The sequence below is a fragment of the Rhinoderma darwinii genome, chromosome 9 (assembly GCF_050947455.1).
Source record: "Rhinoderma darwinii isolate aRhiDar2 chromosome 9, aRhiDar2.hap1, whole genome shotgun sequence".
NCBI lineage: Eukaryota > Metazoa > Chordata > Amphibia > Anura > Rhinodermatidae > Rhinoderma > Rhinoderma darwinii.
The window spans coordinates 46,473,940-46,491,977 of NC_134695.1; the positions used below are offsets into that span (position 1 = coordinate 46,473,940).

Below are 18,038 nucleotides of genomic sequence, written 5' to 3' on the forward strand. Positions count from 1 at the left end.
TGCACGTTCATGGGTCACTATGGTGAAGAGCCGCACTTAATGGACCTACAACCACATCATCCGACAGCCGCCGCTAGAGACTTAGATGTGCTGAAGAAGAAAGCAATTGAAGGTGTAGTGAGGATACAGAACAGGGATGGAGGCAGCAGTGTAAATACCATTGACAGGTAATGAGTACAGAGCGGAGACACAGGTGGAATGTGCCGTAGACCTGTCTGAACCTGAGATAAGATAGATGTGTTAGACACAGACATCTTCTCTGGAGCTCACCTCCTAAATCCTACAGTCTGCGGATTGGTAGTAAAAGCCATGCTTCAGCGTCCAGGCTGTCACAATCCAGTGTGATGATGTCATCAGGCGCAGAGTATAAATATTCTCATTACTGCTTTATACTGCCGCACCAATTACCCAGTGCACTCAGCACTAACTGTTTTGTCTGTCAGGCAATGAAAATAACCCAGGTGTCTATGTGAACGGAATTAATGCAAACCTTTTCTATGCCATCCACTATTCTCCTGCTTATTAGTGACCAGGAAGAAATACCCGATTCAGTCATGGTAGACTCTGGGGTGAAAGCTTAAAACACATCAAACAGATAGAGATTTATTTTTCACATTAAAAGAGAGCGGATATATTCAAAACATGCAAGCCTGGCAGCCGAAAGGATTAGAGGAGATGTAAATGCAGGATATGATATGCCAAGATAGCGATCTGCGGCGGCTTGCTTTATCGCTCATGTTGGGCTGCCTCCCGAGAGGTGGATCCCGGGGAATGCAGCTGAATTGGCATATTATACACAGCTCAGGTTTATCTGCCGGTTTTACCGAATAAATCCATTTCTGCACTTTTTCACTCTCGATAACCTTTTCCCTTCCCGCGCTGCCTACTTTTATTAATTCAACTTTGCACTTCAGCATTTTTACAATTCTGCTGTTCTTGGACCATCCCAACTGCAGTATATTCAACAAAACCTTTCATGTGTTTGTGCTCTTACCTGCAGGAGAGTTTCAAAGACATCTTGGTCTAACAGATGCTGGATTTGTAAAGATGACAATGACTCTCGTCAACCATTACAGTGCCCATAGGGGTTGTCCCAGAGTTTTCCACAGACCTAGAAAGACATATACATCTGTAATTACTATGCAAACCTGCATCCAACAACCTCTCATCTGTGCAAATGTCATGGTGCTCCTGTGAGTCTGCTCATGAATCAGGAGGATCAGGATGAACAATGCTGTAGGTACCCTCATTTTTTTGTGTATATCGATTATTTAACCCCTTAAAGACATCTGCTGTACAAGTACATATGCGCTACCTCAATATGGGGTTTTATACAGCTGACACCTCTGCCTGCAACGGCCTGGATCGGAGACCACTCAGATCACGGATGTTTAACCCCTCAAATGTCATGTCAATAGCAACCGCGGCATCTGAACAGTAGACAAAGAGAGGAAGCTCCCTTTGTCCCCTGATCTCGCGCAACCCTAACCCCCCCCACCCCCCCCCCCCCCGTGCGACGTAAGTAATTACAGGGTGACTATTATTTGCCATAGCAGCTGGGGGCCTATTGAAGTTCCCCATGTCTGCCATTAGCGCTCTACTTTTAAGCCTTGTCGGAGGCAAGATTGCTGTGTATTGCATGAGCAATCCATAAATTGCATGGTAAAGTTCCCTAGGGGAACTAAAAATAAAAAGTTATTTTTTTTTCCAATTTTAAAAAAAATATCAGAAAAAGAAAAAGAAAAAAGTTTCCCCACGTTTTACGTAAAATAATACAAACAACAAAAGAGGTTAGCATAATTGGTACCGCCACATCCGTAAAAGTCCCAGCTATTAACATTTTCCGTTATCTAATGTCAGAATTGCTGTTTTTTGGTCTCGTTGTTCCCAAAAAAATTGGAAGAAAAAGTGATCAAAAAGTATCCCAAAATGGTACTAATAAAAAGTACAGCTCACCCTGCAAAAAAAACAAGCACTATACTGCTTCATCAACAGACAAATAAGTTGTGTCTCAGAATACGGCACCACAAACAAAAGTTGTGTTTTTTTGTTAACAAACTGTTTTTCACTTTATAAAAGTAGTAAAAAATAACTATCAATTTGGTATCGCCGTAGTCATAGTGACTTGGAGAATATATTGATCATGTCATTTTTACCGCACAGTGAATACCGTAGAAATAAACCCCCAAAAACCAATGGTGGAATTGTTTTTATTTTTAAAATTCCACCCCACCAATTTTTTTTTTCAAGTTTCTTAATACATTACATGGTACATTACATGGCACATTACATGGCAATATTTTTTTAAAAAAATCACGTCCTGCATAAAAACAAGCTCTCATATGGCAATGGCGATGGAAAATACAAAAGTTATGGCTCTTGGAATGTGACTATGTCCTCATGGGGTTAAAGTGGTTGTCTCAGGATTATACCACAATCTAGGAGGGTCTGACCACTTTGTCTCCGGTCAGCTCTGATCTGCTTTCTCCGCATGGTGGGTCCCTTTTAGTCAATAGCTGACCAGCAGGGGCCACAGCGGTCAAACCAACACTGATTGGACATTGGTGGCATATCCCACGTCTATCCTGAGACAACTCCTTTAATCATAAGTAACAGAAATGGCCTTCTGATCCTATATATATATACAGTCTACAGCTCCACACCTGTCCGTGGGTTGTGTCTGGTATTGCAACCCAGCTCCATTGAAGTAAATGAAGCAGAGCTGCTATATCACACACAACCACTAGACAGGTGTGGCGCTGTTTTTGGAAGAATGCAGATGTGTCACTTTCTAATTTTTTACAGTATTCTATATTTATGCATTTACTTGTATTAGAAACCTATGCTGCCGCTAGATATTGTAACAGGCCTGGCTTTGACATTTATTTTGCATTGAGAACAATACAATTGGAATGAGCACTTTTTTTTTTTAGAGTCAAGGTGCCATGGGGGATTCTCGTCTTGATAAATAAACCACAGCCAAGACGTGAAATGAAGATTGTCCACAAAGATATCCTGCCATTGTGCGCTCTGACTATCGAGTTTCCTAGGAGCCTATAGATGCAGTGTCCGTGTGATTTTCCGGACATCGCGGAGAGAGGGTCTGTGATCACAGCATCTGCGTGGGATACCACCTACTAATCCATGAATCCCACAAGTATTTTCCCTTCACACAGGACAAACACTTGCTTGATACATTGTAGATTCTGCAGGGAAAACAATACTTGTTCTAAAACATTGTGATTGGAGTGGGAGAATAATGGAACCTGCTGGCGCCTTTATTCTGTATGCCACAAATAGGGCACAAGCTGTCATAGACGAGGCTTTGTGGTATTTAGGCTTCAGAAAATAGAGGATGTTCATCCATCTGGACAGCATATTGGTCGAGCACGAACCAAATCCATTATTCTACCTGCAGGTTAACCCTTCCGTAGCCACTTTACCGCTCCTAAATAAATCCTCACCGAGTAATTGCCTGGAAAAACAATGTATTGTGAGGTGGTGCCAAATGATGGCAGAGAAGCAGTTACTTGTATCATACAGAGGGTATGAATTCCTCTGGGTTGTAGGAGACGTGTTTATTCAGTGGGCTGACAGGCGTATTAAACGTTTGTGAGGTGTGTTTGAGATGCATTTCATCTGACAAACTCCTCACACTGCACTGTGATCAATGCTTTCAGGCCTCATTATTCCTGCTAACCTTCAGTTTGTACACAGAGCAGATTCAGCTCCTCAAACTCCTCCGTATACACATGGAATGCTAGATGAGCGCCTGCCGGTGCATATATGCGGAGCTGGAGGTGAAAGAACATCTGTCCAGGTAACTAGGATATGGATACATTGTAAGGGAATACAATAAAAAGGTCTGCAACTTTTTGAACCAATTCCAGCCGCAGCCATTTTTTTTCCTTCTTGCCTTCCAAAACCTATAACATTGTTATTTTTGTGTTCACATAGCCATATGTACCAAATAATGTACTGCAAAATGGAATAAAAAAAAAAAAGCAATTCATCCATTTTTTGGGCTTTATTACAGGATTCACCGTACGGTAAATATGACATGTTCACTTTATTCTGCAGGTAAATACAATTACAACGATACCAAATTTATATAATTTATGTTATGTTTTACTGCTTTTACAAAAATAACCAATTTGTTAAAAAAAAGTTTGTTTTGTGTCACCCTATTCCAAGACCCAAAACGATTTATTTTTCGTCAATGAAGCGGTGTGCAGGCGTAACTTTTGCAGGGGAAATCTAGTTTTTATTAATACCATTTTGAGGTGCATGTAACTTTTTGATCACTTTTTATTAAATTTTTTCTTATCGGGAGGTAAGGTGAACAAAAAACAAAATTTGTTGTTAATGATTTGACATTTTTTCAGTGATATTGATTAGTTTTTGCTGACCGATATGAGTATTGATTTTTCAGTGATAGAATGAAAACTTCATTGACCTGTCTGCTTTCTACTAAATATCAACACTTTAAAACCATTAGCTACAGTTTTGAGTTAGGATCCACAAAGAAGCCGCTGGACTCTGAAAACACATGAAGTATGACGTGCAAGTTTCCCCCCGTCATAAGCATTTGTACCACTTTAGACTTACTTAGTCCCATCTTAAGTAAGCATTGCATACCTCTCAATATAAATAACACTGCCATAACATGACCAACTATTAGCACCGTAAACCAGACAGGTAAATACAGTACTCATCAGGTGCAACAATAAATTGTACAACACTTAAATCCAATTACTTACAGGTGACGTCTTCTCTAATTGTAGTTGTTCAATATTTTCATCTTTTCCACTTGGACCAGACCGTAACAAAAGTTTCTTCCACCTGTGATGTGCCTCTGTAAAGTTTGCCATCCAGGCATATTCACTTATACACCACATATCCTCCCCTGCCAGCCACAATGCTCCCCGTGACAGACACAATGGTCTCCACTTCAGCCACAATGTCATAATGGTATCCTCCCGTTGTGTTTGAATGGCTATTTGATTCAGGCAGTGTTCACATGATTTACTGGGAAAATCCAACCTAGATGGTCATTTTTGGGTAGGTAACAGTCACTTTTCTGAGTCTGCAGTGAGTCTTTGGGAGAATATATGACAGAAATCTTGCAGTCATACCATTAAAGAACATATTAAGAAAATGTTTGATATAGCCTGTGACTTGATACATCTGTGAACTGAAACTTCGAGTTTAGAACAACACAGTTGGAGGCAAGCTGAGATGAAGGAGGTCTTTAAAGACATGGAGATGTTTGACAATGAGTGAAGTAGAGTACAAACTGTGTCTTAAATCTGTTCCAAAGATAAACAAAGAAAGAGACGCATGGCTATGTTTTCCAAGAAAGTAGGAGAAATATCCACATTAATGCTTCCTGTAAAAACTCAATACTATTATGTTATAAAATGATGACCTGTAACTATAAAGTCTTTCTACAGTTCCAGAGAATTGAAAGTCTAGTATGCATTTATGGCAAATCCACAGTGCTTCTCGGCTGTTTCCATAACTCCCATAGAATAGGATGGACTCCACTAGTCCCCATCTAGTATCTGCAGCCAGAACCAGGTGAAGCTGGGGTCAGATGACCACCCGTTCTCGATATAGGTGTGGGTCTCAGAGGTGGGACCCGCATCTTTCAGACATTTGTGGCATATCCTGTGGATATGCCATAAATGTCTAAGTTGGGATGACCTCTTTAGTTCATCAGAGCATTTTGGATGTAAAACATATTATACTATCAAAATACTTTATCATGATGTACCAAGAGCCTAAAACGCCTAGGCTAGATAGACACTTTTGCCATGCAATATGTGTTACGCCAATTTTCTGGTATAGAAAAGTAGAAAATGGCTGAAAAGTCACCATTTGCACAATTTTTTTTTGAGTTTTGCAGCATTTATGCCGCTCACTCTACCAGTGGGTGGAGCTTAGTGGAAGGGGTGGAGATACCCACGGTCTAACAAATGAACTACAAGTTACACCAGAAATTGATGGAAATTATAGCACAAATCTACGCCAGTATATTGCTGGCGTAAATTTGAATTTCTGGTGTGCAGACGGTCAGAGATGCGCCTAATTTACTCCAGTGCACTGTAAATTAAGATGTATGAAATGCCAGTCTTAAAACATTCTGCCCAACGTGTGACGCTGAATTTCATAGGATGCACAGATTTAGACAGTGGAGCAGATATTACGAAGACTAGCGTTTCATATGCCAATCTTAGACAGAAGCCCACTGCGGTAAGGTGCAATAAATTTATTAACAGGCAAATGCCTCGTAATAAATTTGTTGCATCGTGGGCTATCCATACGCCACAAAGTGTAAACCAACTAGCACTGATTTCCACCATATAATTTCCGCCAATTTCTGGCAGTCAGATGTCCTCGCCCTTTCCGCTAGGCTCTGCCCACTTTTTGTTAAAGTGGCAAGAGTAGCATAAAAGTGAAAAAAGTTGCAAAATTTTGGGCAAAGTAGGCGTGAGCCAAAATTTGTGACATTTTTTTTTATGAGTAAGCCTGTTGATACATTTTCCCCACTGTATGCAATTCAATGTTCCTAACTTATCCAGGTTGTAAAAAAAAAAAAAAGTGCTCAGCTCTCCATTAAAGGGAATGTAACATTTGAAACCATATATAAAATAATTTTTTTATTTGACTTTCCATATAAAAAAATCTAGCAACAGTTTTCACACTAGCTAACACACACACACACACACACACACACACACACACACACACACACACACACACACACACACACTCACACACTCACACACACTGTTAGAATTCACAGTTAGCCCTATTTACGGACGTAATTCAGGCATTTTACACCTCGAATTACAGCCGAAAAAACAGCTTCAAACCTTTTTTTTTTACGCGCCGCTGTCAAAAGACGGAGCGTAAAAAGACGCCCGCCTCAAAGAAGTGCATGTCACTTCTTGGGACATAATTGGAGCCGTTTTTCATTGACTCCAATGAAAACCAGCTCCAATTACGTCCGTAAAAGACGCCGCGAACAACACGTGCACTTGTCAAAACGTCTGAAATTCAGGAGCTGCTTTCGCCTGAAAACAGCTCCGTAATTTTAGACGTAATTGGCGTTGCCGTGTGAACATACCCTTAGGATATGTTCACACGATTAACAAAATACTTCAGAAAATATGGAGCTGTTTTCAAGGGAAAACAGCTCCTGATTTTCAGACGTTTTTTGAGTAACTCGCGTTTTTCGCTGCTTTTGGAGCTGTTTTCAATAGAGTCTATGAGAAAAACGGCTCCAAAAACGTCCCAAGAAGTGTCCTGCACTTCTTTTGACGAGCCGTCATTTTATGCGCCGTATTTTGACAGTGACGCGTAAAATGACAGCTCGTCTGCACAGAACATCGTAAGACCCATTGCAACCAATGGGCAGATGTTTGCCGACGTATTGGAGCCGTCTTTTCAGGCGTAATTCGAGGCGTAAAACGCCTCCATTACGTCTGAAAAGAGGTCATGTGCACATACCCTTATCTGAAGCTCACTTTTCAGCCTTGCTGTGTAAACTGGGGTAGAGTCAGCAGAGTCATCTTATCATTAGAGGGCAAGTGATTTAATGATGGATGTCATCTCTACTGTACAGCAGATTGTATTAGTGTAAGGACATCATTCATTACAGCTGCCATAAAGCACACACTTTGCTGCACTGTCTAAACAGATCATGCAGAAAGGAGGTGTGCCTCCAATATGGCTGTTCCCAGGGCAGTTTTTAAAGAGGACTTCTATGCTGCCCTGATAGGTTTGTTTTAGTAAATTATTGTAGTCCTCATGAATTAATAATGCTTGAGATTCTGATCTTAGAACTGTGCTCTTCCTCTATTATTCCTCCTGAAAATGTATGAATACATTCACCACTGTTTGTCAAAGGGGCTTGTACATACACAGTCTGGCACGAACAACAATGATTGGACAATGTCCGTCTGTGTAGGGACACACCCCCAACTAGTAACACCCAGTTATCAATTTATTCATACATTTCTAGGAGGAATGACAGAGGAACTGTATAACGCAGAGTTTTAAGAAAATGTATTCCTCATAATATAACAATTATGGAGATTAAGTATTTACTTAAACAGACATGTGTGAAAAGCAGACGGTTTCTCTTTAAAAATAAATAGTTAAGACATAAAAAATAAAAAAAACACATTATTTGCATTCTACATACATAAATGTAATCAATGAAATGAAAATACAGTTACATGATACATTGCCAGACCCTAAAGGAGATCCTAACTGCCAGAATCCGATCAATATGACCCATATTTCATATCTCCTTGACAGGTAACACAATTGTTTGACAGTCACTTACATCTCTATGATCATTCCCTTCATCATCCCTGGAACTCCCTGAAACTATAAATGTTATTCAGACATTAGATTGTAAGCTCATCTGTTAGTGTGTCTCCTATATCATGCTTACATCCTTGGCTGCACCGTTCTCTATAACTACTGGTGCTACACAAAGGATCGTAATAATTTACTTCTGTACTGTACCATATGATTGCTATTGTAAAACCATGATGGCATTTCACAGGTTAAACTCCTTAGGCATTAGTGCGGTAGAAAATGATTGCTCAGCAGCAGAGGAGAAAAAACAGCAAGGACACTGGCAGTGAGAATTACGATCCGAGTGGACCATCAATCCAAACAGGGCCCGCCTGTACAAATTACGCTACGTGCAGGGAATGTTTGAGCCTTTTTACATTGTGTTACCATTCAGTGACTACTGAGACATTTTTCTGCTATCTTGGTTAGGCACAAGCAAAGATTGTAGTGGTTCTGAGGTTTTTAAATAAATAACGCATGGCTGAAATAAAAGAAGATATGTTGTAGTCCAACTTTGGTAGACCGCCCTCACACTGTGTCCAGGAGATCCACTCTACTGTGCCTCTTTTTTCATCAAAAATAGGAAATTTATATTAGTACAAAGGAAAAGGGAAACATTCCCAAAAATCCTCGGAGGGAAAAGTAGATCTACTGAATACAGTGTTAAGCCAAATTTAGTTGGTACTGGAATTTGATCCCTAATCTCTGATTGTAGGACAGTATTTGTCGACGTATGTATGCCTATACAACCAAGTCTTATGCTGGAATTGAAATCTACCCTGTATGGTTATAGCCAGCATTAGTACTTATGAAATAAGCTTCAGTTGTTTAATGGCACTATGAGAAAGGCTCCCATAACCTTTGGAGGTGTAGGGGGGCTCCACAGCGCTCCGTTCCATTCTAAAACTTCATCCTACTGACCAACTTGGGACCATTTCACAATCAGAAGGAATGATTGACGGAACTAGGTCCTGACAACTCAACTGAATCAAGAGGCAGGAATACCCTATAGCCAAGACATATGCAGGAAACCGGGTGAGATCCAACTTATAATAGACAGGTGGACTATTTGTGCCTAATATTTACACACATTTCTGTGATTAACTTTATATATAAAGTTCAGAGAACAGGCTGAAGCATTTTTACACTGAATGGTTTATAGTATAGGGGACATCCACTCAGAATTGATATTCTGACATTTGAGAAGACCACATTGTTGGTGTCCACCAATTTCCGAAACTAAAAATTACCCACACCCTCCATCACTGAAAATATATTTATTCACAATTCAGCCAGTTTTACGATCAATAAGATAATCAGTTAGGCCTCATGCACACGACCGTAAAAACACCCGTTATTGCGGGTCGTTATTACGACCCGCAATAACGGGCTCATAGGCTTCTGTTAGCCACGGGTACCTTCCCGTTTTCTCACGGGAAGGTACCCGTGCCGTTAAAAAAGATAGAACATGCCCTATTTCATGCCGTAATAACGGCACGGGCATCCCATAGAAGTCTATGGGGCTCCCGTAATCATGGGTGGCTGCGTGTGTTCACCCGTGATTACGGGAGCGTTGCGAGGTGAGGCGAGGTCAGGGGACTACCCGGTCTGCAGGCCACAGCCCAGTGGCGTAACTACCGCCGGGACTACAATGAAAACTATGGAGGAGCGGGGAGGTATCTCCCCGCTCTGCCATAAACAAAAGACATGTATCCCCTATCCTGTGGATAGGGGATACATGTGTGATCGCTGGCAGCGATAAGTAGAACGGGGGACTGAAAGTCCCCCCATGTTCTCCATGACTCTCACCTCTGACTTCCGAGGTCTGTGTCGGCAACCCCGTAGAAATGAATGGAGCGCCGGTCGCGCTTGTGCGCATGCGTGACCAGCGCGCCTTTCATTTTTATTGAGCTGTGGAAGTCAGAGGTGAGAGTCATGGAGAACTTGGGGGGACTTTCAGTCCCCCGTTCTCCTGATCGCTGCCAGCGATCACACATGTATCCCCTATCCACAGGATAGGGGATACATGTCTTTTGTCTACACTGTAGGTCGCATCTTTTGGGGGGGTTGGGGACAGGGGCTGTAAGGCGTTCCCTACAGGGGGGGGGTCTGTATGGCGTTCCCTACAGAGGGTGGGGCTGTATGGCATTCCCTACAGGGGGGGGGCTGTATGGCAGTCCCTACAGGGGGGGGGCTGTATGGCAGTCCCTACAGGGGGGGGGGGTTGTATGGCGTTCCCTACAGGGGGGGGCTGTATGGCATTCCCTAAAGGGGGGGGGGCTGTATGGCAGTCCCTACAGGGGGGGTGTTGTATGGCGTTCCCTACAGGGGGGGGCTGTATGGCATTCCCTAAAGGGGGGGGGGGGCTGTATGGCGTTCCCTACAGACCCCCCTGTAGGGAACGCCATACAGGCCCCCCCTGTAGGTGACGCCATACAGCCCCCTGTAGATAGCGCCAAACAGCCCCCCCTGTAGATAGCGCCATACAGCCCCCTTTGTAGATAGCGCCTTACAGCCCCCCTGTAGATAGCGCCATACAGCCCCCCCTGTAGATAACGCCATACAGCCCCCTTTGTAGAGAACGCCATACAGACCCCTTTGTAGAGAACGCCATACAGACCCCTTTGTAGATATCTACAGAGGGGACTGTATGGCGTTATCTACAAAGGGGGACTGTATGGCGTTATCTACAGGGAGGGTTGTATGGCGTTATCTACAGGGGGGGGCTGTAATAAACCCACTATCTACAAGGGGGGGGGTGGGGTTGTGTGACACCCAGTGGAGGGGGGGGCCCCAGTCAAAAGTTTGCTATGGGGCCCAGTCTTTCCTAGTTACGCCCCTAACACAGCCCACATTTGTTTTCAGAGTTCAAGAGAAAAACATGGCACTCACTTTTTTTTACGGATCCGTAAATACGGATGGAATACGGGTGCACACGGTACCGTATTTACGGACACGGATCCGTAAAAACGGGTGCAATACGGGTGGAATACGTGTGACCATGGAGCCGTATAAACGGCCGTTTTTACGGATGGTAAAAAATACGGTCGTGTGCATGAGGCCTAAGTCTATGGTACTAGAAATAATCAGTTCTGACCAACTCAGTATCAGGCCCGTTTCACATTATTAGAATCTATATTACGGCTAAACAGCTGAACTTCCAAGTTTTAATATACAGAATTGATATCACCATAGCTGTGATCTAAATTGTGATAGCTAGACGATTACTGCCAAAATGGCAGGTCTGGTGGTGTGTTCAAAGTGGTGAATACCTACCAAAAGTGGTGCAAGAAAGGACAAACGGTAAGGCCTCATGCACACGACCGTAAAAACTCCCGTTATTACGGGTCGTAATCACGACCCGTAATAACGGGCTCATAGACTTCTATTGGCGACGGGTGCCTTCCCGTTTTCTCACGGGAAGGTGCCCGTTCCGTTAAAAAAGATAGAACATGTCCTATTTCTGGCCGTAATAACGGCACGGACAGTCCATAGAAGTCTATGGAGCTCTCGTAATGACGGGTGGCTACATGTGTGCACCCGTCATTACGGCAGCGTTGCTAAGCGACGTCAGTAAATAGTCACTGTCCAGGGAGCTGAAAGAGTTAACTGATCGGCAGTAACTCTTTCAGCACCCTGGACAGTGACTACCGATCAGTATAAACCTGTAAAAAAGAAAAATAAAAGACGTTCATACTTACCGGCAACTTCCTGCTTCCTCCAGTCCGGTCTCCCGCCCGTTGCCTTGGTGACGCGTCCCTCTCGACATCCGGCCCGACGTCCTGGATGACGTTTCAGGCCATGTGATCGCTGCAGCCAATCACAGGTCAATCACAGGCTGCAGCGGTCACATGGACTGCCGCGTCATCCAGGGATGTCGGGCTGGATGTGAAGAGAGGGACGCGTCACCAAGACAACGGCCGGGTAAGTATGAATTTCTTTAACTTTTATTACAGAAAAGGCTGTCCCTTCTCTCTATCCTGCACTGATAGAGAGAAGGGGCTGCCGATTAGTGCAGTGCTATTTTGCCGCCAAAAACGTGCTCGTAAATACGGGTGGAATACGTGTGACACCGGACCCATATTTACGAGCACGGGTTCGTAAATACTGGTGCAAAACGGGTGGAATACGTGTGACACCGGACCCGTATTTACGCCAGTATTTACGGGTGGGAAAAAATACAGTCGTGTGCATGAGGCCTAAATCCGTGATAGTTTGTGCATCGGAAGCGAAGGCTAGCCTGTCTGGTCCGATCACACAGAAGAGTACGGTAGCACAAATTGCTGAAAAAGTTAATACTGGTTATGATAGAAAGCAATGTAAGAAGGTTACCTGGTTTGATGAATCACGTTTTCTTTTACATTATGTGGACGATCGGATGCATGGGGAAGAGATGGCACCAGGATGAACTGTGGGAAGAAGGCAAGCAAGCAGAGGCAGTGAGGTGCTCAGGGCAATTTTCTGCTGGGAAACCTTGGGTCCTGTCATTTATGTGGATTTTACCTTGAGACGTAGAACCGACCTAAACATTGTTGCAGACCAAGTACATCCCTTAAAGGGAACCTGTCACCAGCATTTTAGCTATAAAGCCAGCAATACCTGGTGAAAGTGGGTGAAAAATCATTGTCATCTAAGCTATAAATATGTTCTAAGTAAGCTCTGTACCTTTAGTATTCCGTTTTTCAGTGGTCCCACACCATATGCAAATGAGCAGAAAAGAGTCAAATCTTCATCTGAAAAGAGTCAGATTTTCATTCCTCCAGCGTCTCAGAGTGGACTCCACCTCCTTTTTGATTGACAGCTCCTTAGCCAGTCAGGGCCGGACAGGTGGTGGCAGTGGGCGTGGTTAAGAAGCTGCATCCCAGAGGGAAAAATAATTACCATAAAAGGCGGGAAAAGTTTAAACGACGATATTTACAGACAGAGGAGGACTTCAGGAAAGAAGAGAACAGGAACGCACTCTGGACAGCTGCGGCCATTGAGGGGTCAGGTGAGTTTAACAGGTAAGATGTTGATGACAGGATCCCTTTAAAGGCCGCGGTATACCCTAATGGCAGTTGCCTCTCTTAGCAGGATAATGCGTCCTGCTACACTGCAAAAATTGTTCTGGAATGGCTTGAGAAATAGGACAAAAAAAGTTCAAGATGTTCACACACACACACACACACACACACACACACACGATATATATGTATACACTGCATTCGGAAAGATCTTTTTACTTTTTCAACATTTTGTTATGTTGAGGCTTTGTGATAAAATAAAAAAAACATGTTTTTCCCCATCATACTGCACTTAATACCCTATAATGACAAAGTGAAAACAGAATTTTAGAAGTTTTTGCAAATTTATAAAAAAAATAAAAATCAAATGTTACATGGACATACAATGGATATAAAAACTCTACACACCCCTGTTAAAATGCCAGGTTGAGTCATGTTACAAAATCAGTCCAAGATGAGTCATTTCAGAACTTTTTCCACCTTTAATGTGACCTATAATCTGTACAATTGTATTAAAAAACAAACTGAAATCTTTTAGGGTGGAAAAATACAAATAAAGAACAAAGCATTCAGTCTTTTTGGGTAGAAGTCTATCAGCATGGCACATCTTGACTTGGCAATTGTTGCCCACTCTTCCTTGCAAAAGCGCTCCAAATCTGTGTAGAGCCCTCTTCAGGAAAACCCCACAGATTTTTAATGGGATTCTGGTCTGGGCTCTGGCTGGGACATTCCAAAACTTTGATCTTCTTCTGGTGAAGCCATTCTTTTGTTAATTTGGAGGTATGCTTTGGGTCGTTGTCGTGTTGAAAGGTGAAATTCCTCTTCATCTTCAGCTTTTTAGCAGAGGCCTGCAGGTTTTGTGCCAATATTGCCTGATATTTGGAACTGTTCATAATTTCCTCCACCTTGACTAAAGCCCCAGCTGCAGAAAAACAGCCCCAAAGTATAATGCTGCCTCCACCATGCTTCACTGTGGGTATGGTGTTATTTTGGTGATGTGCAGTGTTGGCTTTGCGCCAAACATACCTTTTGGAATTATGGCCAAAAAGTTCAACTTTGGTCTCATCAGACCATAACACGTTTTCCCACATGCTTTTGTCAGACTTGATGTAGGTCTTTGCAAAACATAGCCGGGCATGGATGTTTTTCTTTGTTAGAAAAGGCTTCCGTCTTGCCACCCTATCCCACTGCCCAGACATGCGAAGAATACGGGAGATTGTTCTCACATGCACTACACAACCAGTACCTGCCAGAAAGTCCTGCAGATTCTTTAATGTTGCTGTAGGCCTCTTGGTAGCCTCCCGGACAAATTTTCGTCTTGTCTTTTCATCAAGTTTTGAGGGACGTTCAGTTCTCGGTAATGTCACTGTTGTTCCAAATGTAATCCACTTCTTGATGACCGTCTTCACTGTGTTCCTTGGTATATCTAATGCCTTGGAAATTCTTTGGTACCCTTCTCCAGACTGATGCCTTTTAACAATCAGATCGCTTTGATGTGTTGTAAGCTCTTTTTGGACCATGGCTTTTGCTGTCACATGTAACAAAGAAAATGTCGGCAAAATCCTAATAGAACAGCTGAGCTTTATATGAGGTTACTCAGAATCACTTTAAATAATGGCCGCTGTGTACTGAATACTATTTACCAAGAGTTTAAATTTGATTGGCTAATTCTGAACACAACCACATACCCAATTATAAGAGGGTGTTCACACTTACGCAACCACATTATTGTAGTTTTGTTATTTTCCCTCTCTAAATAATTTCAGTTTGTTTTTCAATGGGATTTTACAGATTATGGGTCACATTAAAGGTGGAAAAAGTTCTGATATGATTCATCTTGTATTGAAACCTGGTATTTTAACAGGGGTGTGTAGACTTTTTATATCTACTGTAAGTATTTAGACACTTTGATATAACACTTAAAAATTAGCTCTGGGGGCATCCCATTTCTATACAGGGTGGGCCATTTATATGGATACACCTAAATAAAATGGGAATGGTTGGTGATATTAACTTCCTGTTTGTGGCACATTAGTATATGGGAGGAGGGAAACTTTTCAAGCTGGGTGTTGACCATGGTGGCCATTAGAAGTCGGCCATTTTGTATCCAACTTTAGTTTTTCAATGGGAAGAGGGTCATGTGACACATCAAACTTATCGAGAATTTCATAAGAAAAACAATGGTGTGCTTGGTTTTAACGTTACTTTATTCTATCATGAGTTATTTACAAGTTTCTGACCACTTATAAAATGTGTTCAAAGTGCTGCCCATTGTGTTGGATTGTCAATGCAACCCTCTTCTCCCACTCTTCACACACTGATAGCAATACCACAGAAGAAATGCTAGCACAGGCTTCCAGTATCCGTAGTTTCAGTTGCTGCACATCTCGTATCTTCACAGCATAGACAATTGCCTTCAGATGACCCCAAAGATAAAAGTCTAAGGGGGTCAGATCGGGAGGCATTTCTTCTGTGGTGTTGTTCTTAGAAATGAAGGCTATTCCATGCGAAAAATTGCCAAGAAACTGAAGATTTCCTACAACGGTGTGTACTACTCCCTTCAGAGGACAGCACACACAGGCTCTAACCAGAGTAGAAAGAGAAGTGGGAGGCCCCGCTGCACAACTGAGCAACAAGACAAGTACATTAGAATCTCTAGTTTGAGAAATAGACGCCTCACAGGTCCTCAACTGGCAGCTTCATTAAATAGTAGCCGCAAAACGCCAGTGTCAACGTCTACAGTGAAGAGGCGACTCCGGGATCCTGGCCTTCAGGGCAGAGTGGCAAAGAAAAAGCCATATCTGAGACTGGCTAATAAAAGGAAGATTGCAAAAAAGTGTTATGGACGGACGAATCGAAGTTTGAGGTGTTTGGATCACACAGAAGAACATTTGTGAGACGCGGAACAACTGAAAAGATGCTGGAAGAGTACCTGACACCATCTGTCAAGCATGGTGGAGGTAATGTGATGGTCTGGGGTTGCTTTGGTGCTGGTAAAGTGGGAGATTTGTACAAGGTAAAAGGGATTTTGAATAAGGAAGGCTATCACTCCATCTTGCAATGCCATACCCAGTGGACAGCGCTTGATTGGAGCCAATTTCATCCTACAACAGGACAATGACCCAAAGCACACCTCCAAATTATGCAAGAACTATTTAGGGAAGAAGCAGGCAGCTGGTATTCTATCTGTAATAGAGTGGCCAGCGCAGTAACCAGATCTCAACCCCATAGAGCTGTTGTGGAAGCAGCTTGACCATATGGTACGCAAGAAGTGCCCATCAAGCCAATCCAACTTGTGGGAGGGCCTTCTGGAAGCATGGGGTGAAATTTCTCCCGATTACCTCAGCAAATTAACAGCTAGAATGCCAAAGGTCTGCAATGCTGTAATTGCTGCAAATGGAGCATTCTTTGACGAAAGCAAATTTTGAAGGAGAAAATTATTATTTCAAATAAAAATCATTATTTCTAACCTTGTCAATGTCTTGACTATATTTTCTAGTCATTTTGCAACTCATTTGATAAATATAAGTGTGAGTTTTCATGGAAAACACAAAATTGTCTGGGTGACCCCAAACTTTTGAACGGTTATATATATATATATATACACACACATACATATATATATATATATATATATATATATTGTAGGGGGATTAGGTAGCGGGACAGTCGTCTCCTGGGGTAGATGGGCACTCTGTATCAACCACGCAAGTAAATTTCAGTCCGCATAGCAAAGATGTGGTACTACTGGCCTCAGCCAGTTTTATTTACATGAATATACATTTATGTACATGAATAAAAAAAGAAAATCAAAAAGAAAACTCTATGCCTGTCCGGCACTAACTATACAGTCAGGTATCCTAACTAACACAGTGCAGGCCTAATGCCTGGCACAATAAACCATGCAGACCATACAACCTGTTATGAATGCAGTCGGTTTGCTCTCACCAGCTCCTCTCCCAAGGCTGAGAGAGAGTGTGACTGAACTGCAGCCTTTTTATTGGGCTATCACACCTGACCCCTGATTAATAGCTAGACAGCTTAAGACCAGGACTGTGTGGATGGAGTGGGGACCCATCCATCTCTCCCCACTCCAACAACCAGGACCTTTTCCAGGTTTTAGATAAAACCTATTGTAGAGTGAGAACCACATTCTGTAATGAATTTTTAGTCCCTGGTTGTTTTCAGATAGCAAAAGACAGAAATCTTGGGGAAATATAGACCCCATCCACAACCTCTCCACATGGTCTGTCATATATATATATATATATATATATATATATATATCTATATACACATACATACACATATATACATACATACATACATACATACACATACAGACATAGAGTAGAAAAAAACAAGAGCAGCACATATAAACACAAAGTATGCATAGTTGTGTGTGCACAAGCCTTAGGACCTTAGACTCCAGTCCCACATATGTATTTCCAAACGAATAGGCAGCACAACACAGGTTCAAATTCAGTGAAATTGGAACCTGTGTTGTGCTGCGTATTCGTTTGGAAACACACACATATATATATATATATATATACATATACATACACATATACACACACACATATATATATATATATATATATATATATATATAGATACAAATATATACATACATATATATACACACACACACATATGTAT

General features: G+C 42.2%; 1 long non-coding RNA gene across 1 annotated transcript; it reads left to right on the forward strand.

Annotated features, from left to right (window-relative positions):
- The first annotated feature begins 13 nt into the window (after nt 1-13).
- On the forward strand, nt 14-3,984 carry LOC142660354 (uncharacterized). Its single transcript, XR_012850468.1, has 3 exons — nt 14-167; nt 1,001-1,236; nt 2,934-3,984. It is a non-coding gene; the product is annotated as an uncharacterized LOC142660354 (long non-coding RNA).
- The last annotated feature ends 14,054 nt before the right edge of the window (nt 3,985-18,038 follow it).